At 35.8% G+C, this 23,876-nt stretch overlaps 1 protein-coding gene across 2 annotated transcripts in view; it reads left to right on the top strand.

Annotated features, from left to right (window-relative positions):
- TMEM196 (transmembrane protein 196) overlaps nt 1-23,876 on the top strand; it is a 230,981-nt gene that overhangs the window by 136,450 nt on the left and 70,655 nt on the right. The gene's annotated exons all lie outside the window — the stretch shown is intronic.

Genomic DNA, 23,876 nt, shown 5'->3' on the forward strand with positions numbered 1-23,876 from the left:
CATGACTCACCCTCACACACACTCACAGAGGCAAATCATTAGATATATAATAGTCTCAGGGTGTAGGGGTTAAGCATTACCTCTGGAGGGACGGAGCCTAGACCTCTTACCATCTTAAACAAAGGCAGTCATTCTTCCTCCTCAATCCTCTTAAAATTTTACATTTAAATGATCAGAAACAAGATGGAATGCAAAGTGTCTTTGCTCAGTATCTGTTCAGACTTATCCTCTAGAACTCATGAGGTGGTAATTTCCATACCCTCACTGCCCCATCTGAGAAAATAAGACGTTTGCTGCTAAGATGTGAGGGATGTTAAGGAATCTGCAATACAGCTAGAAAATAGGTAGCTGATGTTCATTTCCTATTCCCTGCTTTTTCCCTATGAAATACAAACCAAATCCATGACACTAGCCACTGCCTTTATTTAGAAACAGGTTTTCTGACTTATAGCTGAAGCCTCATGGACAGCTACGACACCTTCATTTGTGGCTTACATTTCTCTTTTGCGGGGTGGGTAGTGGGGAGGCGCTCTATTTTGTTAAAACAACTAAAAAAAAAAAGAACTACGTTCATTATTTAGATGCTTTCTATCATAATATCTAATCTAATTCTTAAGCTCACCAAGACAAACAAAAATTAATGTATGAGGAATTATTACCTTAACTAGAAACTGCTGCAAGGAACACAGTATTATGAAGTGTGTCTAAAGAAAGTTGAAAATCAGACAATATAAACAACTTGAATGCCAGAGACTAAACTGACATCCTAAAACCCTCAGTAATGTGCCCCAAAATGCAGCTGAGTTAGCCAGATCCTGATGAGACACACATGATTCCATAGGCAGCATGCTCATGGTGTGAGCTTTCCCCAAGTGTCCAAGCCCAAGCATCCAAGTCCAAAGGAGCAAACTTGGAATCTTTGGCAAAAAGATTCCAAGGAGAATCTTGGAATCTTTTTGTCTGGGATCTGGCTGCTGTCCCATTAAGATTTCAATTTATCTTGTCCATTCTGTGAATGCCATTTACCAGCTCTTCTTAAATTAGATGTTAACAAAGTTTCCTTAGCACAGTTTCCTTGTGCTGAACAGAAAGAAGAGAATGCAAATACATGGAATTCAGAAACTGTTTTCAGACTTGCCAATCAGGTCTCCAACTCCCAGGAGAGGAGCCACCGTCTCCACACCTGGATGTCATTAAATTTCATATTGTTGTTTATGCCAAGATGGAACCTGAGCTGAATTTGGACACTCAAGATTTAGCAAGCACCTGGGACAACACTGCTGAAAAAGTAAATTTTGGAAATTTTGTTCTCTAAGTTTATACCACTATCTTTTCACATAAGGAAATAAAGAACACTGCCTGTTGCCACTGCTTAAGTGACAACACTTTTAATTCAGAAAGAGGAGGTACATTCTCCCATTGTCTTTAATAAATGAAGTCTTTAATAAAGCGCAAATTAAATAATCATCTTATGAATTTGATCACAGTAGGCATGAAAACTTCTAGCTAAACAGTACCTCCAATGAGTTGGGCAGGAACATTGTCCTTGACGGGTATTTTAAGTTTACTGACAACATTTGCCTGGAGGGGGAAAAAAAAAAAGCAGGTACATAAATTAGTGTTTACTTTTCAGTTTCCCTCCCACATTGTCTGTATGACAGTGTTTCCAATCAGGAAAAATTACTCCCTCCAGGGAAAGTATCAGAATCTTGAAGAGAAGCAAGTATAGCTTGTTCAATAAGGTACATTCAAATTAAACTATTATAAATTTGGAAAAAAATAACTCTTGCTCTTTTAAATGTGAACACATAGTAATACTCCACAAAACATGCCCTAGGCCCTACACAAGGGAATACATCAAAATCTCCTGGGGGGAAAAAACATGATATTTTTATATTATAATAATAATATGCAGCCAAGGGCTTAAAAAGTTTTAAAATAATTTACTGCAAGGTATGACTCTTTAAATAACACTCTTTTTAAAATAGACATATCACATTTTACATATTTTCAAGGGCCTTCAAAGTTTCCAAAGGACTATGACCTAAATGTTACCATTACAATGTTGCTCAAAACAGTTACAAATTTTCATCTGGAAAAGTCTAATGTAACTGATACACAAGACAGGAAAATCCATCTCATTCCTTTATAGCCATATATACCTATTACCCATTTTTGTATAACTCTGCAGAGCCATTGATTTGTCCCTGCCGCATTCTCTGTTTACCAAATCATCTTGTATTTAATATAGTAGTTTACTAAGAACTTGAAAAGCCTACAAAATGCAAATCCCTGTGCCCTAACCTCAGAAATTCCTATTCATCTAGGTATTTTAGATAATTCTGAGGTAGTTTATGGGGAACTTTGGTAAATATTACATTAATGGATGGAAATCTGCTTCCATTAAGGAAAGCTAGATGATCATGCCAAAGGTACTGAAGACTTTTCCAAAAAAATTCCCAGGTGGTTTTGGGCAATGACACCATTCCAACAAGTGCATGGTCTCCCTTGTTAACAACCTTCAAAGGCAAAATTTGCCTGGATCTATGAATTGTTACAAGTTTATTTTTCTAAGAAATCCACAGTGTAGTCACTTATGTTATAGTCTGTGATATGCTATTTCTGGCTAGGCGGCTGGTTGCCTCTTTTCGCTCTGCCAGAAAACTTCTGAACCCAGCTTGTCATCCCTACATGAACTACTGTCTTCTGTGACTTTTGCTACCTGCCCTCTGCCTGGCCTTCTTCCACAGCTCCATAGGAGTGATGGATTACATGAACTACTGTCATCCCTACATGAACTACTGTCTTCTGTGATTTTTGCTACCTGCCCTCTGCCTGGCCTTCCACAGCTCCATAGGAGTTACCTCCACCCCAGCTCCCCCCGACCCCTTATTTGGAGATTCCAAGCTAGCATTAGAGTCAGACTAATGCTGACTCTATATATGAGCAATGACCACCATCCACTGAATAACAAGCAGGGGAGCAACTAGATGATAATCACTAAGTACACAACATCTTCCTGAGTATAGCATGTTGCCTGGAGATAGAAAAAGAGGAAGTAGCTCTAATGATTTTTGTCAGTTAAGCACTTGCTTTAGATGGAGAAAAACTTTTGGCACTAAGGATCATAAAACCCTGAATGTGTAATAGCTTTCTCCAGAAGTCTCTAGGGTGGTTAACATGAAATTCTACTGGAAGTCACAGAGATAAGTTAGAGTTATGAGAGTTATGTTTTCTTCTTCTTATTTCTTTTTACCAACTGAGAATGATTCCATTAACCTGGACTTCTCCTGCTTATCAATAAAGGCTAAATATCTTTGGGTTCCTTAGAGTGAGAGTTAAGGATCCGGGAGAAGGAAGAAATGAAGAATGTGGTTTCTTAACTCCAAAATTTTTCAGACATCCCATTGATATTTAAGATTAAAAACAGTGTAGTGCACGCTCTAAAATATATACAGTGCTACCTTCAAATTGGAAAAAGTTTATGCTTCTTAATGTACATTTTGGGGACACATAATTTATCATTTATTTTATTTAAATTATAGCATCACTGAATTCAACAAAGTCATAATCTGAAATTGATTTTTAATTCATCACTCTAAAGAATATTGTCAATTACCTCTAAAAATATTTGTGCATTTTGTTTACACAGAGAATAAGACTTTATTTCTAGAAGTGTTTTAGAATATCAACTTTGGTATATTAAAAAAGGTAATATCAGCTTATTCTTTTCATTAATTTAAAAATAAAGCTTTTATATTTCATAGAGTTTTACAGCTAACAACACGTTGAATTATTTCTAGCGTCTTTGATGCTAATTAACATACTCCTGGTAAGTTTTGATAATCATCTTTATAGTGTTATAGAGCCACCTTCAGAGCATTGACTCTTAATTAGGAATTTAAGACTCTAAAAACCACTCCCCAGGTTTAGATTAAAGTAAATTAGACACAGCATACTGTTTATTCTGCAGCATTTTAAAATAAATCACTATACAAACAATATAACGCATTCTAAGAACGTCAGCTAATTAAATATAAATTCTAGAATAACAGCTATTTGATATTTTAAAATTTAAGTGTCACCAGAGAAATCTTCAGATTATTATCAGATAATTACTGAATATTATTATTTGGATTTTGAAGTATATTCGATTATTTTAGTTCAATTATAAAGTGTTCATTCTACTTCAAGAGACAAAAATGTTTAAATGAATAAAAATGTTTATAAAATTGAAATTATAAAAATTAAAAATAAAATGATATCTCTAGTCAGAACTTAATAGTAACATAATGGTATTGATAATAAAAATAATAATGATAATAATTTACCATTATTATAATCACCTATGTTCTTACTGGTGGTAGATTTTAATAAATAAGATACCAAATATAACATATCTTACAGATCATATTTTATTTAGCCTCAATAATTAACTGATGCCCACTCCATCCTTCTTGAAGTGTATTTTATTAACTTGTATTACAGAATCCCATGTTGTCCTGGTTTTCCTTTCCTTGGATTTCCGGTTACTACTACTCAGTCTTCATTGTAGTCAGTGCTTCTTCTGTCAATTCATTACATATCTGTGATTCTCTGGGTTCTTTCTGTCCAGGGCCCTCTTCTCTCATTGGGTGTTTTATCCATTTCTGAGTCTTCAACTGCTATCTATGTGACTCCCAAATCAAAATTCCTACCCCAAATATAGGTCTGACTACCCATCTGTCCATCCGTCAACTTACTTGAGTGCTCTATAGCAGCTCCAACTCTACATGTCCCAAACCAGCCAACCCTGTACTCTAGTTTGCAGGGATCAAGGCACTGACATAGGCATTATATTTAATTCTTTCCTCCCCTTCACCTCACACATCGGCCATTTCCAAAATACATTGATTCTAACACCTAAACATAGGAATCCACTCCCCCTTTCCATTCTCAAAGATACTCTCCTAGTCTTAGGAAGCCAATATTTCTCCAAAGGGTTTCCATAGTATCCTGCTAAATAAGCTCCCTGCATCTAATATAATGTCTCGGAATTACACTGCATTGCCAGAAAACTCTCTAAATAGAAATCTCATCCTGTCACTCATTCTTAAGCCACTTTAACCACCTTTGCATAGGTCCTGAGGTCTAAGGACCTCCATGACCTCACCTCTGCTTAATTCTCTGGCCTTGAGCATCATCACTTCCTAGTTCATTCTTTATTTGTTTATTTAAAAATTTTTCCAGATTTATTGAGATATAATTGGCATATAACATTGTGTAAGTTTGTGTACAACATGATGATTTGATATATGTATATATTGCAAAATTATTACACAGTATGGTTAGTTAACACATCTATCACCTCACATAATCATATTTTGTGTGTGTGGTGAGAATATTTAAGATCTACTCTTTTAGAAACTTTCAAGTGTATAATACACTATTGTTACCTATAGTCACCACGCTGTACACTAGATCCCCAGAACCCATTCATCTTGTGACTGGAAGTTTGTGTGCTTTGATCAACATCTCCCCATTTCCTCCATCCCTAGTCCCTGGTAACCACCGTACTGTCTGTTTCTGTGAGTTTGGCTTTTTTTTTTTTTTTTTTTTAAAGATTCCACACATACATGAGTGAGAATAGGCAGTATTTATCTTTCTCTGTCTGACTGATTTCTCTCAGAAAAATGCCTTCAAGGTCCATCCATGGCTTGATTGCTCATTTATTTTTAGTGATGAATAACATTCCATTGTCTGCATGTACTACAGTTTATGAATCCATTCACTCACTGGAGGACATCTTGGCTGGCTTCCAAGTTTTGGCAATTATGAATAAAGCTGCTATAAACATTCATATGCAGGCTTCTCTGTGGACCTAAGTTTTCATCTCCTTTGGGTAAATATCAAGGAGCACAATTGCTGGGTCATTTGTATGGCAAGAATATAAATAGTTTTGTAAGCAGCTGCCAAAGTGCCTTCTAAAGTGGCTGTACCATTTTGCATTCCCACCAGCAATAAATGAGACTTCCTATTGCTCCACCTTGTAGCCAACGTTTGGTATGTCAGTGTTCTGGCTTTGGCCATTCTAATAGGTGTGTAGCGGAATAGTTCATTTTAAGAATCAGTTTATAGTTTATAAAACCTGCCTCTTCTCATTTGCTAATAATACATGGGTTACACATTAAATGTATAAATAGCAACAAATGTAATTCTGTCTGAAATAAGACTTGAGATGACTAAATAAGTCAAAATATGTCATGCTCTTCAACATAAAGATAATATTCATATATTAGTATGAATATTTTTATATTCCTCATAAATTTTCAGATTGAAGCATCAAATGTAAAAGTGTAATTTGATTGCATTAGAGGGATAGTGAGCCACTAGTCCCCTTGAAACACATAAGGACTGTTTTTTAAATACATCTATAACATAGTCAAACATAGGATTTTTTATCAAAAAATACTGAAATGTGCGAAGAAGAAAAAGCAATATAGGAAATATTAACACGTTTTGAAAGAAAAGTTTTTAAAGAAAACTTAGCATTTTCAAAACTGTAGGTTATTTCTCATAATACTGAGAAAGGTCTTACTCCCAATATTACAAAAGAGAAACCAAATTTCAGCCAAAGTAATCAAGGACTTGAAAATCCCTCAGTATCAGTTTAATTCAGGTGATAGTTGAAAAGTCAATATGCCTCTTTAAGATTCTATGACATAGAAATTGAATAACTCTCCAAAACGTGTCCACATTTATTACATGTCCTGAGGGAAACAGGTGACCTCAAAGCCCAAGACAGCATATACAATGAAACCTAGATAAATTATTTCTTCCACTTATTTATTTATTTACCGTATAGCATCCAGGCCCCATGTTAAACATTGTAGGAGTGCAAAAGTGAATCAGCTACAGTTCTGCCCCTCAAGGTGCTAATGTCTCACAGAGAAGCTAAAAATACTTAAATATAATCTAATAAAGTGGCAAAGGTCATCAGAGGGATAAAGGCAAAATATTAGATTAATTTAGAGCAGGAGGATTACTTCTGCTTGTAGGAAGTCTTTGTGGATCACGGTTCATAAGCAGGAAAGGAAACAACTTGAGCAAAGGAAAAGGAACAAAAGTGGGAAAGTGTGGGATATAGATAAAAAAGAGCACACGCTTCAGTTGATTTAGAGCATAGAATGATTGAAATGCAATAGTAGATACTGTTTGGAAATACATACTGGGTCCAGTCTTTAGAGGACCTTGAATAGCATTGTAAGTGTAGTTCTGTAATTCAGGAACAGTGGCTAAAATATAAATCATATAATGTATTTCATTGAGAGATACCCTTAAGAGTAGATGAGAATATAATACTTCAGATCAGTATAAGGGCCAGTTCTCTTTTAAATATGTAGCAGTTCTCTTCAGAGGAGCACCAAAGATTAATGCTTCTCAAGCCAGCTTTAGAAAGGGCATGGAATATTTGCACGACCCTTTATTCTCATTTCCTATTTATCTTAGTTTACTAAAAGAAGAATGTATCACCTTCAATTATTTGGCATTTCTTCTCTTGTAAGAGGAATTTGTTTATATGCCCATGCCAAAATTTCTGCCTTTCAAAAAAATAATTTCAACTATTAATAATATTTTTAAAAGTGTGATTCATTGTAATATCTCAGATGCTATGACTAGCCTATTACAATATATCATTTATTTCTCATAACGACTACTACAAGTATGGTATTATTGTACTAATTTTACACATAGTGAAACTGAGGATCTGAGAGACAAAATCACTCTTTCACTGTCTTAAAACTAGCATGTTAAGAAAGATAAGATTTGCACACAGGATACTTTGACTGCAAAATAAGCATAGTCTATCCACTATGACAGTGATTGAAAATGCGGTAAATTCAATCTCTGGTTTTTCTTTCATAAAAAGCCTGTAAATTTTATTAGTCTGGATTGCATCTTCCAATCAATTTCGTCATCTGAATTTCCATAATAGAGATCTTAGACAAAATTTCTCCTTATCTCTTTCTTCTCTACATATAGCATGCATCTTTTATCAAGATCGATTGCTTAAGACTCAGTACCTTACACGATATTCATGATTCCCAGAGGAAATGTTCAAAATACTTACTGATAAGGCATGGCAGCCACCAGTCAGAACAGACCACCAAACAAGTAGGCTCAGCCATAAACCAATAGAATGGCAGCGCTGATACAGACCAGCTGAAATATATCTCTTGTCAATATTCCACTGGAATTGATAAACAGCATTGCCATCCAAACAAATTCCCAATTGAATGTATGCAATTGTATTGAATTGTCTTAACAAAGTCTGACTCTTGAAAGATTCATTCAGGGAGTAGTGGAGGGACTTGGGCGAGAGCTACACTTCATGCTCCCTGCTTAGAGCTACAAGTCTTAAGTGTATTCCCTCAGCTGTCATAGTCCGTTTTCACCAGTGGAAACAGGGATCACAACACCTACTCTTCAGTTGTTTATAAGGATGACATTAATGTATGTCTAGGGACTCATAGCTGCTGACACAGAGAGGCACAATCCTGGATGCTGTCCTTCACTCCTTGTAGTTCCTGCACTGGTTCTCCTCTTGTTGTTTCTCCAGCCTCTACCTCTTGAATGGACTGATCTAAAGACATGGTCCAAAGGGGAAAAAAGAATCTCTGCTCCAAAATAAACAGATGAGCAATATATTTTCTCTGTAATTGTTTTTTATTCACCTTATTCTAAATTCTGGTTTTTGCTCTTGTCTAAACTTTGTAATTGTGGCTGATTTTCATCATGCTTATATATCCAAAACCTTGAGGAAAAAATGGGCCAAAATGTCTTTAGACAGTGGCTCAGGAACCTTTGTCTTATAAAACCAAACTTGCAGTGGAATTCTCTTGAAATACCTTTTCTTGTAATATCCAGCCCTTAAAGGATCGTTCCCAAAGGATCTGTTCTTAGCTATCTTTTCTCGCTTAATGATTTTTGTGAGGCTCAGACTAGACAAATATGTAAATATTGTGCAGCACTCTATTCTACCTTTTGTTGTAGTTTGTTTTGTGTACATCTATTTTTTTCCCTCTGGATTGTAAATGAAAGAACCATGTGTCATTCATCTTAGCAGAGTGTCCATGATTTAGTCCATGATTAAGAAATGCTCATTGAATTAAAAGTGAGATGGAACAAATGCTGAAGTGAAAAAATAACCAGATATGCTAAATAATCTCCCTTGAGATACACATACACAAATTTTTCACTTCAGGTGTCTAAAAGTAAATTGTAAGCTATTAATAATCCATCCTGCTGTATTTTTAAGTATTCATGAATGGGGTAAAGCAAGGGTTTAATGACACAGTGTTTCACTGAGGAAGAGTCAAAGACTGTGAGCTAAAATATGCCTTGAATCCCACCTAGTTTGGGAAAGAGTGAAATACTCCCTCTCAGTATTCGTACACTTCCTTAACTAGGTTATTTTTAATGACACCTCTCCCCTATGATGTATTCTGGTTTTATTCCTAAAAGGCATCATAGTCATCAAGTAGCTGAGAGCAAGGCCATGACCTCTGTATATCCCACAATAATAGCTTCCTAGAAACGTGGCTTCCCAGAGAACGGAAAGAAACTACTTTGTGGTCACAACAGGGTAGGACTGTTATTTGCCCAAGCATAAGGCTCACACCTGGCTCTGGGGAAGAATAGCTAATGAGATAAAAGAATTACTTCTCCATTCTTTGCACCTGACAGGATATATTATTATTGTCTTTTTAAAGATGAGGTATCAGTATGGACAAAGAGTTGAAATAACGCCAAGGGAAAAAATAATATGTGTGTTCCATTTCAGATCACTGCTGATGTGTAAACTGTTCTGTAACCTTATTGCTTTCTGGTTTGTCATAAAAATAGCACGTTCAGTGTGTTCTCCCTCCTAAGGATACTGGAGTAGCTCAGTAAGAGAGAAGGGGATGGAATGAGTAATGAAATGTTTACCATGCAAATTTCAGCTCAAATAATGTGATATTTCATCTGTTGACTAATTCACATTTTATGAGAGCTATTTTTAAACATGTGCCTCCTTCTCTCTTGACTTTGTCTATGTTCAAGGGAGTCTGCCACACACCAAAAACATTTGTACTCATATTTCAAAAGTGAACTTATTCATTTGATAGAGTATTTCTAATTCATTTGTATCTGCTCCTGTGTAGTAACACTACTTTGATGAGATATTAGTTGCCTACTCTTTCCTCTACTACGCTTAGAAACTTTACTTATGATTGCTTATTAAGGAGGGAATATGCTCATCATGCTTCCTCCAAAGATTAATAGCTTAAGTAAGGCTTGTTTTAAAAAACATGCACAGCAAAATGTGTCAGACATAGAAAGACAAATACTGTATGATCTCACATGTGGAATCTTAAACAAACTCACAAACTCATAGATACAGAAAACAGATTGGTGGTTGCTAGAGACAGAGGCTGTGGAAAGGGGGTGGGAAAAATGGGTGACGGTGGTCAAAAGGTAACAAAACTTCAGTTTTAAGATAAATAAGTCATGGGGTTGTAACGTACAGCATGGTGACTGAAGTTAACAATACTGTATTGTATATTTGAAAGTTGCTAAGAGAGTAGATCTTAAAAGTTCTAATCACAAGAAAAAATAATGTGTAACAATGTGTACTGAAGAATGTTAACTAAGTTTATTGTGGTAATCATTTTGCAGTATATATATTATATATATATATTATATATATAATATATATAAAATCAGTATGTCACACATCTAAAACTACTATAATGTTATATGTCAGTTATATATCAATTAAAAAACCCTCATACCTCATCTGCTCTACTGGAATAATAATTATACATAATGAATGTAAATATGGATATTTACTACCAAATCCAAGTCTAAACCATAACTTTAAAAATTCAAGACCCCAAATTTTGTATAGTCTTTTAAAGTTGAATAAATTAGAGCCTCATTATATAAATTAGCTCTATTTCCTTCATCTGAGCTCCAGCTATTTCACATTAGCTAATACTCATTTGTTAAGCTTTTATTTCTCTTGGAAAATTTCTAAAGGCAAATTGTCAGAAAAGGCAGGGCTGTGAATCAGAAATTAATCATATGCAGGTAGAAATCTCAGATCATATTTTTAATGATAATTGGATCAATTAAGAATAGAAATCTGACAAACCACTTGTTTATTGTCCTATAGATTAACCACCACAGTAACATTTTCCCTCTTTTCAACCACTTATTTATTCTTTGTATGGGTATAATCCAAATCTCTTTACTATAAAAAATGAAACAAAACAAAACAAATATACATGTTTAGGTTTTGACTAGATGTCAAACTTCCCCACTCTGGTAGACTCTTGTCTGGCCAGCATCAATAATCCCCTACCCCATTTCTGGTAACTTCAATTTTCCTTTGGAGAAGCAGTCTTCTCCATTCTCAGTCTATGTGGTCATAATGAGACTGACCTCATCCTCTAGCTTCATTGGCTGATCAGAGTAACTATGATTTGTCCATAATGGGCACAGGATACAGCTTGGGCTCAGGAGTCCCAACCTAAACTTTCACTGATTAGAAGAAGCATCTCTTTCTCCCCATGTTGCTAAACTTCTTGAAAATAAGTGGATATTCCAAGGTCATTCTTGGAGAGAGCCAATCTGAGAAAAGAGCCAGTGCAAAAGAACATAGAATTCAAAAATGGAAAAAGAGACATTTTCCCAAGGTCATTGCTGAGTTCCAAGATCTACCTGTGACCAGAGCTGCAGAAAACTGTACAACTCTGATGAAAAAATCACAGATACTAATAAATGAAAAGATATTCCATGATCATGGGCTGAAAGATTCAACTGATTTGAAGATTCAACTGATTCAAAATCCTTCCACACAAAAGCCTGCACATAAATGTTTACAACAGTGTTGTTTATGATTGCTTGAAGATAGATGCAACCACTAACAGGTGAATGGATAAAAAAACCGGTACATCCATAAAATGGAATAATCATTGATAAGAGAAATGAGCTATCAAGACATGGATGAATTTTGAATGCATGTTGCTAAATGAAAGAAGCCAGTCTGAAAGACTGTATAATTACATAATTACAATTATATGACATTCTGAAAGAGGCAAAACTATAGAGATAGTAAATAGATCAGTGGTAGCTACAGGTTTGGGGGAAGGGTTGAACAGGTGAAACATGGGGGTTTTGTTGGGAGCAGTAAAGCTATTCTGTATGATATTCCAATGGTAGATACATGAATTTGTCAACCCATAGAATTGTACAGCAAAAAGAGCTAACAACATTTGTAAGCTTTAAAAAAATCATTTAGGAGGCTGGGGATCCCAGGAAGGAATGCAAGTTGTCACAAGAAAATGTAACTGTATTACAAATGTATGAAACAACCTCACTAAATGATGTGGAGGGAAAGATGCTGACCTAAATAACTTTGAAAATGAGTGGATTCTTTCTGTAAGACTAAAGGCAAAAGTACTGTACTTTAGTTGATAAAGTTCACTCCCACAAAAGTACTGGATTAACTTTTTTGATACTGCTATACATACATATATACTAGAAGTGAATAATTAAGTAAATGGATGGAGCTTGGTGGGAGTCATGTTTTTCCTCAGTTGTAGGAGTTTATGGATCAAGATGGGGAGGAGGCTATAATGGTCCATGTGGAAATGGATTAGAGTTAAATATCAGTATTAACTCATGTTTAAATTAATATAGGTATTGAAAGTCAGTTATAGACATATTTATAGATGTACATATACACAGGTTAGTTGGTGTGCACACCACATAGTTATTTGTTCTGTCAGCTGAGAGGACTTACAAGCAATGATACCCCAGTAGCAACTAGCGCACCAAGCATCCAGAACTTGGTTTCTAACACCATACTTACAAAGAAAGAACCAAGAATCCTTGGATAAATAGCTGATTCTAGGTCTAGGGCTGGAACCACTGAAGGAGATCCTAATAGCCAAAGCAAGAACAATTTGAGCATCAAAATAAATAGTAATGTATTATAATGCAAAGTATAAATATCCGTAAGTTTATATTGATATAAATGAATGACTGAATGAATAAATAAATAGGGAGAAGAGACAAATCTCTTATGCAGAATAATTTCAAAGAATTTATGTAGATACTCCACCCTCAAGGATGAGTATCTGTTTCAACCTCAAGGAGTATAACTGTATTATAGTTGCTATGTATAATACAAATATATATGTATGTCTATATATGTATATACCTATATAATATAGTGCTTATATATTATTTCTATTTTAACATAGTATGTACATATGTGTATGATATAGTGCTTTTGTATAATATATTTATATGTACCATATATATTAACTCTATGTTATAAATATCATATACTTATATGTAATATATTTATAATTTTTAATATATATAATGCTTAGCACAGTGCCTGGCTCATAATCATTACTCAGAGAATGATAGTGGTGATGGTAGGAGTCATAATTGAACAAATAATCAGTGACAGTAATTATTTAATAATAACAATGGAAGATACGCCCTGTAGAACCATTTTAGAAACCTATTGGGCAACATCTATCAAAGCTGAATATTTGTACAACCTATGCCTCAGCAATCCCATTCCTAGGAGGTGTGTGTATAAGTGTGTCTCTGAAATGAGTACATATTTTACCAAATGGCATATACCAGAATGTTCATAATAGTGCTATTTGTAATAGTCCAAAACTAGAAACTCCCAAATACCCATCAACAGTGGAGTGGGTAAATAAATTGTGATATATTTAAATTTTATGGAGTGGCATATAGCAATTAGAATAATGATATAGAACTATATGCCACAATATGGATGAATCATGAATATAATGTTAAGTTAGAGAAGTCAAATATAAAAGAGTGTATGATTCCCCTGATGTAAACTACAATAGTAGGCAAAAATGTGTGTTGTTAGAAGTCAGGGTTCTGGTTACTTTTGGAGTTTGGTAGGGTGAATAGTTACTACAAATGGGCATAGGGGAGTTTCTGAGGCTCTGGATCTGGGTACTGGTTACATGTGTGTTCAATTTGCAAAACCCCATCGGCCTATACACTTAAGTGCACTTTTCTCTTTGTATATTACACTACAAAAATGTTAAAAACATAGAGGACACTGTGATGTCATATAAAGGTCATTGCATTTATGGAAGCTGTCAGTAACTAGCTGTAAGAGCCTGAGCTACTTCTGAAACAGAATTTATCCATTTACAATATACTACAGGGTCATTGTGAAGATTAAATAAAATTAAAGTATGTGAAAGCATCACAAAAAACTCAATCAGTATTGACCATGCCTACCTACGTAATAGGTTTCAGACTGCTGAATTGTCAGTGTCAGTGATGTGGTGAAATGAGTGGTATATTATTCATTTTCAATTACTTTCCGTATTCTTTATCCAGAGAATGATTATCTCAAACTCAGTCATCAAGGGAGTTCTGTTTTTATGAGCTTGTGTCACATGGCATGACTGCCAAGTGGACATAAAATGAAATAAGATAAAATAAAATTTGCTTTCTCATGGTGTCAAAGGATGCCAGTGCTATTTTGGGCAGTGTGTCATAGTAAGAGGATTATTATCACTTTCAACATGACTGTATTAAGATTGCACCTGAAAACTATTTTTTTCTTTTGGTACCTCAGGAGCCTCCAGCCATAGAGCAAGTGGTGGGAAGCTTAGGAACTTTCCATGCCTGTAAGAAAAAGAAAAAAAAGAAAGAAAGATGATGGGTTAAAATGCATATAGTTTTGCTTTGTCAGTGAGAATGAACATAATAGCTCATAAATATGGGAAAGGTGTAATTCTAAAATAAGATAAGGGTAAATGATTACAGTCAAGTATAAGAAGGTATATCTATGAGTGGTAGGATATAATTCTTTTTAAAGAACAGTTTAGGTTAAACATCAGAAAGAAAAGTCTCCTCAGAGTAACAACAATTCAACTATGGAACATTCATTTAAGAGAGGCAATGTGAGCCGCGTTTCTCAAGACAGCGCAAACAGAAGCAGGCTAAGCAGGCAGATGATAAGTTACAGGGAGTAATATTTTGCTGATGAGAGGTTAGTTTGGTCTAGCATCTTTTTCCCCCCTTATCAAAAGATTATTTATTAAAATATTTATGGATGAATTGGGAGATTGGGATTGACATATATACACTACTATGTATAAAATGGATAACCAATGAGAACCTACTGTATAGCACAGGGAACTCTACTCAGTACTCTGTGGTGACCTAAATGGGAAGGAAATCCAAAAAAGAGGGGATATATGTATAGGTATAACTGATTCACTTTGCTGTACAGCAGAAACTGACACAGCAGAGTAAAGCAGCTGTACTCCAATGGAAAAAAAAAATTATGGAACTTAGATCTTTTTAATTTTTAAAAAAAATTTTATTGGTGTATAGTTGATTTACAATGTTGTGTTAGTTTCAGGTGTACAGCAAAGTGAATCAGTTATACATACACATATATCACATTTTTTTAAAATAAATTTATTTATTTATTTTTGGTTGTGTTGGGTCTTCGTTTCTGTGCGAGGGCTTTCTCCAGTTGCGGCGAGCGGGGGCCACTCTTCATCGCAGTGCGCGGGACACTCACTGTCGGGGCCTCTCCCGTTGTGGAGCACAGCCTCCAGACGTGCGGGCTCAGTAGTTGTGGCTCACGGACCTAGTTGCTCCGCAGCATGTGGGATCTTCCCAGACCAGGGTTTGAACCCGTGTCCCCTGCATTGGCAGGCAGATTCTTAACCACTGTGCCACCAGGGAAGCCCCTGTCCCCTCTTTTTTAGATTCTTTTCCCATATAGGTCATTACAGAGTATTGAGAACAATTCCCTGTACTCTACAGTAGGTCCTTATTAGTTATCTGTTTTATATACAGTAGTGTGTATATGTCAATCCTAATCTCCCAGTTTATCCCTCCCAGCCCCCCTTAACCCTCTGGTAATCATAATTTTGGGTCTAGCATATTAAATACTGAAATTGGTCTCATTTAAAAATATACTAAGAGAGAGAGGACCTTCAAGAGGTCAGAGGAGTAAGACATGGAGATCACCTTCCTCCCCAAAAATACATAAAAAATACATCTACATGTGGAACAGCTCCTGCAGAACATCTACTGAACACTTGTAGAAGACCTCAGACTTCCCAAAAGGAAAGAAACTCCCCACGTACCTGGCTGTGTGGCTGACAGGGTCTTGGTGCTCCAGCCAGCTGTAAGGCCTGAGCCTCTGAGGTGGAAGAGCCGAGTTCAGGACATTGGACCACTAGAGACCTCCCACCCCCCACGTAATTTCAAATGGCGAAAGCTCTCCCAGAGATCTCCATCTCAACGCTAAGACCCAGCTCTCCTCAACGAACAGCAAGCTCCAGTGCTGGACATCCCATGCTAAACAACTAGCAAGACAGGAACACAACCCCACCCATTAGCAGAGAGGCTGCCTAAAATCATAATAAGTTCACAGACATCCTGAAACAGACCACCAGACACGGTCCTACCCACCAGAAAGACAAGATGCAGCCTCATCCACCAGAACACAGGCACCAGTCACCTCCACCAGGAAGCCTACACAACCCACTGAACCAACCTTATCCACTGGGGGGCAGACACCAAAAACAAGGGAACTACAAACCGGGAGCCTGCGAAAAGGAGACCCCAAACACAATAAGTTAAGCAAAATGAGAAGACAGAGAAATACGCAGCAGATGAAGGAGAAAAGTAAAAACCCAGCAGACCAAACAAATGAAGAGGAAATAGGCAGTCTACCTGGAAAAGAATTCAGAGTAATGATAGCAAAGATGATCCAAAATCTTGGAAATAGAATGGAGAAAATACAAGAAACGTTTAACAAGGACCTAGAAGAATTAAAGAGCAAACAAACAATGATGAACAACACAATAAATGAAATTAAAAATTCTCTAGAAGGAATCAATAGCACAATAACTGTGGGAGAAAAACGGATAAGTGACCTGGAAGATAAAATAGTGGAAATAACTACTGCCGAGCAGAATAAAGAAAAAAGAGTGACAAGAATGGAGGACAGTCTAAGAGACTTCTGGGACAACATTAAATGCACAAACATTCGAATTATTGGGGTCCCAAAAGAAGAAGAGAAAAAGAAAGGGACTGAGAAAATATTTGAAGAGATTACAGTTGAAAACTTCCCTAACATAGGAAAGGAAATAGTCAATCAAGTCCAGGAAGCACAGAGAGTCCCATACAGGATAAATCCAAGGAGAAACACGCCAAGACATATAATAATGAAACTATCAAAAATTAAAAACAAAGAAAAAATATTAAAAGCAGCAAGAGAAAAGCAACAAATAACATGCAAGGGAATCACCATAAGGTTAACAGCTTACCTTTCAGCAGAAACTCTGAAAGCCAAAAGGACGTGGCAGGACATATTTAGGTGATGAAAGGGATAAACCTACAACCAAGATTATTCTACCCAGTAAAGATCTCATTCAGATTCGACAGAGAAATTAAAACATTTACATACAAACAAAGGCTAAGAGAATTCACCACCACTAAACCAGCTTTACAACAAATGCTAAAGGAAGTTCTCTAGGCAGGAAGCACAAGAGAACGAAAAGACCTACAATAACAAACCCAAAAGAACTAAGAAAATGGTAATAGGAACATACATATCGATAATTACCTTAAATGTAAATGGATTTAAAGCTCCCACCAAAAGACGTAGACTAGCTGAATGGATACAAAAACAAGACCCATATATATGCTGTCTAAAAGAGACCCTCTTCAGACCTAGGGACACATACAGACTGAAAGTGAGGGGATGGAAACAGTTATTCCATGCAAATGGAAATCAAAAGAAAGCTGGAGTAGCAATACTTGTATAAAATAAAATAGACTTTAAAATAAAGACTATTACAAGAGACAAAGAAGTATGCTACATAATGATCAAGGGATCAATCCAAGAAGAAGATATAACAATTGTAAATATTTATGCACCCAACATAGGAGTACCTCAATACATAAGACAAATGCTAACAGCCATAAAAGGGGAAATTGACAATAACACAATCATAGTAGGGGACTTTAACACCCCACTTTCACCAATGGACAGATCATCCAAAATGAAAATAAATAAGGAAACACAAGCTTTAAATGACACATTAACAAGATGGACTTAATGGATATTTATAGGACATTCCACCCCAAAAAAACAGAATACAGTTTCTTTTCAAGTGCTCATGGAACATTCTCCAGGATAGGTCATATCTTGGGTCACAAATCAGGCCTCGGTAAATTTAAGAAAATTGAAATCATATCAAGTATCTTTTCTGACCACAATGCTATGAGACTAGATATCAATTATAGGGAAAAAACTGTAAAACATACAACCTCATGGAAGCTAAGCAATATGCTACTAAATAACCAAGAGATCACTGAAGAAATCAAAGTGGAAATCAAAAAATACCTAGAAACAAATGACAATGAAAACACGACGACCAGAACCTATGGGATGCAGCAAAAGCAGTTCCAAGAGGGAAGTGTATAGCAATATAATCCTACCTCAAGAAACAAGAAACATCTCAAATAAACAACCTAACCTTACACCTAAAGCAATTAGAGAAAGAAGAACAAAAAAAACCCCAAGTTAGCAGAAGGAAAGAAATCATAAAATCAGATCAGAAATACATGAAAAAGAAATGAAGAAAACAGTACCAAAGATCAATAAAACTAAAAGCTATTTCTTTGAGAAGATAAACAAAATTGATAAACCATTAGCAGGACTCATGAAGAAAAAAAGGGAAAAGACTCAAATCAACAGAATTAGAAATGAAAAAGGAGAAGTAACAACTGACACTGCAAAAATGCAAAGGATCATAAGAGATTATTACAAGCAACTATATGCCAATAAAATGGACAACCTGTAAGAAATGGACAAATTCTTAGAAAAACACGACCTTCTGATACTAAACCAGGAAGAAATGGAAAATATAAACAGACCAATCACACCCACTGAAATTGAAACTGATTAGAAATCTTCCAACAAACAAAAGCCCAGGACCAGATGGCTTCACAGGCGAATTTTATCAGTTAGAGAAAGCTAACACGCATCCTTCTCAAACTCTTCCAAAATATAGCAGAGGGAGGAACACTCCCAAACTCATTCTACAAGGCCACCATCACCCTGATACCAAAACCAAAGATGTCACGAAAAAAGAAAACTACAGGCCAATATCACTGATGGACATAGATGCAAAAATCCTCAACAAAATACTAGCAAACAGAATCCAACAGCACATTAAAAGGATCATACACCATGATCAAGTGGGGTTTATCCCAGGAATACAAGGATTCTTCAATATACACAAATCAATCAATGTGATACACCATATTAATGAACTGAAGGATAAAAACCATATGATCATCTCAATAGATGCAGAAAAAGTTTTTGACAAAATTCAACACCCATTTATGATAAAAACTCTCCAGAAAGTAGGCATACAGGGAACTTACCTCAACATAATAAAGGCCATATATGACAAACCCACAGCCAACTTCGTTCTCAATGGTGAAAAACTGAGACGATTTCCACTAAGATCAGGAACAAGACAAGGGTGCCCACTCTCACCACTTTATTCAACATAGTTCTTGAAGTTTTAGCCACGGCAATCATAGAAGAAAAAGAAATAAAAGGAATCCAAGTTGGAAAAAAAGAAATAAAGATGTCACTGTTTGCAGATGCCATGATACTATACATAGAGAATCCTAAAGATGCTACCAGAAAACTGCTAGAGCCAATCAATGAATTTGGTAAAGTAGCAGGATACAAAATTAATGCACAGAAATCTCTTGCATTCCTATACACTAATGATGAAAAATTTGTAAGAGAAATTAAGGAAACGCTCCCATTTACCACTGCAACAAAAAGAATAAAATACCTAGGAATAAACCTACCTAAGGAGGCAAAAGACCTGTATGCAGAAAACTATAAGATGCTGATGAAAATAATTAAAGGCGATACCAACAGATGGAGAGGTATACCATGTTCTTGGATTGGAAGAATCAACATTGTGAAAATGATTGTAAAACTCAACACTATCTACAGATTCAATGCCATCCTTATTCAACTACCAATGGCATTTTTCACAGAACTAGAACAAAATATTTCAGAATTTGTATGGAAACACAAAAGACCCCGAATAGACAAAGCACTTTTGAGAAAGAAAAACAGAGCTTGAGGAATCAGGCTCCTTGACTTCAGACTATACTACAAAGCTACAGTAATCAAGACAGTATGGTACTGGCACAAAAACAGAAATATAGATCAGTGGAACAGGATAGAAAGCCAGAGATAATCCCATGCTCTATGGTCTCCTTGTCTTTGATAAAGGAGGCAAGAATATACAATGGAGAAAGGACAACCTCTTCAGTAAGTGGTGCTGGGAAAACTGGACAGCTACATGTAAAAGAATGAAATTAGAACACTCCCTAACACCATACACAAAAATAAATTCAAAATGGATTAAAGACCTAAATGTAAGGCCAGACACTCTAAAACTCTTACAGGAAAACATAGGCAGATCACTCTATGACATAAATCACAGCAAGATCCTTTTGGACCCACCTCCTAGAGAAATGGAAATAAAAACAGAAATAAACACATGGGACCTAATGAAACTTAAGAGCTTTTGAACAGCAAAGGAAACCATAAACAAGACGAAAAGACAACCCTCAGAATGGGAGAAAATACTTGCAAATGTAGCAACTGACAAAGGATCAATCTCCAAAATATACAAGCAGCTCATGCAGCTCAATATCAAAAAAACAAACAGCCCAGTCCAAAAATGGGCAGAAGACCTAAACAGACATCTCTCCAAAGAAGATATACAGATTGCCAACAAACACATGAAACAATGCTCAACATCACTAATCATTAGAGAAATGCAAATCAAAGCTACAATGAGGTATCACCTCACACCAGTCAGAATGGCCATCATCAAAAAATCTACAAACAGTAAATGCTGGAGAGGGTGTGGAGAAAAGGGAACCCTCTTGCACTGTTGGTGGGAATGTAAATTGATATAGCCACTATGGAGAACTGTATGGAGGGTCCTTAAAAAACTAAAAATAGAATTACCATATGACCCAGCAATCCCACTATTGGACATATACCCTGAGAAAACCATAATTCAAAAAGAATCATGTACCACAATGTTCATTGCAGCACGATTTACAATAGCCAGGACCTGGAAGCAACCTAAGTGGCCATCAACAGATGAATGGATAAAGAACATGTGGCACATATATACAATATTGAGTTATTTGTAATGAGGTGGATGGACCTAGAGTCTGCCATACAGAGTAAAGTAAGTCAGAAAGAAAAAACCAAATATCGTATGCTAACACATATATATGGAATCTAAAAAAAAATGGTTCTGAAGAACCTAGGAGCAGGACAGGAATAAAGAGGCAGCAGTAGAGAATGGACTTGAGGACACGGGGAGGGGGAAGAGCAAGCTGGGACGAAGTGAGAGAGTGTCATTGACACATATACACTTCAAAATGTAAAACAGATAGCTAGTGGGAAGCAGCCGCATAGTATAGGGAGATCAGCTCTGTCCTTTGTGACCACCTAGAGGGGTGGGATAGGGAGGGTGGGAGGGAGACACAAGAGGGAGGGAATATGGGGATATATGTATACGTATAGCTGATTCACTTTGTTATACAGCAGAAAGTAACACAGCATTGTAAAGCAATTATACTCCAATAAAGATGTTAAAATATTTGAAAGACCTACAATAACAAACCCAAAAGAACTAAGAAAATGGTAATAGGAACATACATATCGATAATTACCTTAAATGTAAATGGATTTAAAGCTCCCACCAAAAGACGTAGACTAGCTGAATGGATACAAAAACAAGACCCATATATATGCTGTCTAGAAGAGACCTTCTTCAGACCTAGGGACACATACAGACTGAAAGTATGGGTATACACTAAGAGATGCCTAAGTTTGGATATATTTATTTTTGCCTTTAATTTGTCTTGTTACCTATTGTTTGTCTCTGAGTAGATAAGAAAGATAAAAGGTCGGTATTATGGAATATGTTAATGTACCTCTGTTGTGTCATTAAAGCTAATGATATTTTTAAAGTTTTGAACAAAACAAAAAATGCAGGTCTTTCTCTTCTATTCTCAGCTCATAAAACAGTGCCTTGTAGGCAGGCATTAATTATTTTTTGGCTAAATGATGAAAGATTGAACATAGTGGAAAATACACATACCTAAATTAGGCTCAGTATTTAAATAGAAAATGGACAAATTATTAGGCCTTGCCAAATCCAATTTTCAGAACCATATTGAATCCTAGATTTTGTTTGGGTATTTAAGTGCCATGGAATAAGTTCAATCCTTATATATTTGGAAATCAATTATTTAATCTCTTCTTATTCCTTAAATCTCTTTGAAGTTCAAAAAGTAGTACAGTATTAGATTTCCTATGTAGAAGTAAAAGTATAATAAGAATTTCTGATTCTAGCAAGCTCTACGTACCAAATCTTTCTGTAAATATCATTGTTTATATAGAAAAATAAACAAAACCCTACTAGGTGAAATGGACAAGTTACTATTTTGCTGGGATACCTCACGGAGGAAACATGTTTTGCCAGGTTTTTTCTAAATCTCCTGTAAACAGATGTCATACATATAATGCAAAGTATCATGGTAAGACTCTAAGACCAATTAATACCTTATGGGACAATTATATTCTCATAAAAGAAGCATTAGTTCACCCTTTTTCTGTCTTCTGGTTTATAAATTGTCTATTCATAAGATAGGTATAATCATTCTCCTCAAAACTTATATATGAGAAATATCACACTGTGTTTTTTTTTGGGGGGGGGGGGCTTCCAGCTTTTTCATTTTTCCCCTTTTACACAAAACAAAGTGGAAGAAATAATACGGGATTAAAACTGCAAAAGTAGTTAATTGGTAGAACACACATACACACAAAAATCTAGGAAGACAAGCTTATTTACAATGAGGAAACACATGTAAATTATGGTAGTTTGTATACGAAACATTAAAAAAGAAAAGTCAAACATGCTATATGGGTGCCACTGTTTACAGCAATATTGAAGGGGAGAAAACAACACTTATTTAGGAACAGATATACTACAAGGTCCAGGTTTTACAGCATCAGTGCAATAAATTCACAAAACTATATTACAGCTAGTTAATCAGTTTAAGAATTGTTCCCAAATATGTCACATTTCCAGCCCTCAGAGGTTCATTCCTACAGATTTCAACTACTCCATCTATGGGAACCAAAAGCAGCCAGTGTTACCATAAAATGAGAATCTTGAGGCTTACCTTTAAAGGCTTATTCTGGTCTTGAAAAACTAGTAGGATTTTCTACTGAAATGAATCTTGACTAAACACAGGATGAGTTTTGTTTTTTATTGGCTGGTCTTGGAGTGAAGGTCATAGACATGACTCTTAACCTATTATGTACTTTAGTTTCAGTTAGCTGAAAATCTGAAATTAAAAGCATGCTAAAAATCCTAAATACCATCTTGTGTAAGCCTGCTACTAAAAAGCCCTTAAGGATGTACTAACTTCAAGTTTAAGTGCACGGGAACAAGGGTTCTAAGCCTGTCAGATTCCCCATTTGGGAGGAAGGATCAATGTTTCCAACAAATTGCTAAATTCTGCACAAGGGAGAAGCCAACACATACTAGGCCATGGAGTTACTTTCATTGTATTCCATGAGGATTCTTCTCCCACAGTATCGAAACAGAATGAGGAATGAATCTAAACTGGGCTTTTCATCAGAAGTGGTAAACTTGGTTTCTATATTCACGAAG

Source organism: Balaenoptera physalus (assembly GCF_965194825.1).
Source record: "Balaenoptera physalus genome assembly, chromosome: 8".
In the NCBI taxonomy this organism is placed as follows: domain Eukaryota; kingdom Metazoa; phylum Chordata; class Mammalia; order Artiodactyla; family Balaenopteridae; genus Balaenoptera; species Balaenoptera physalus.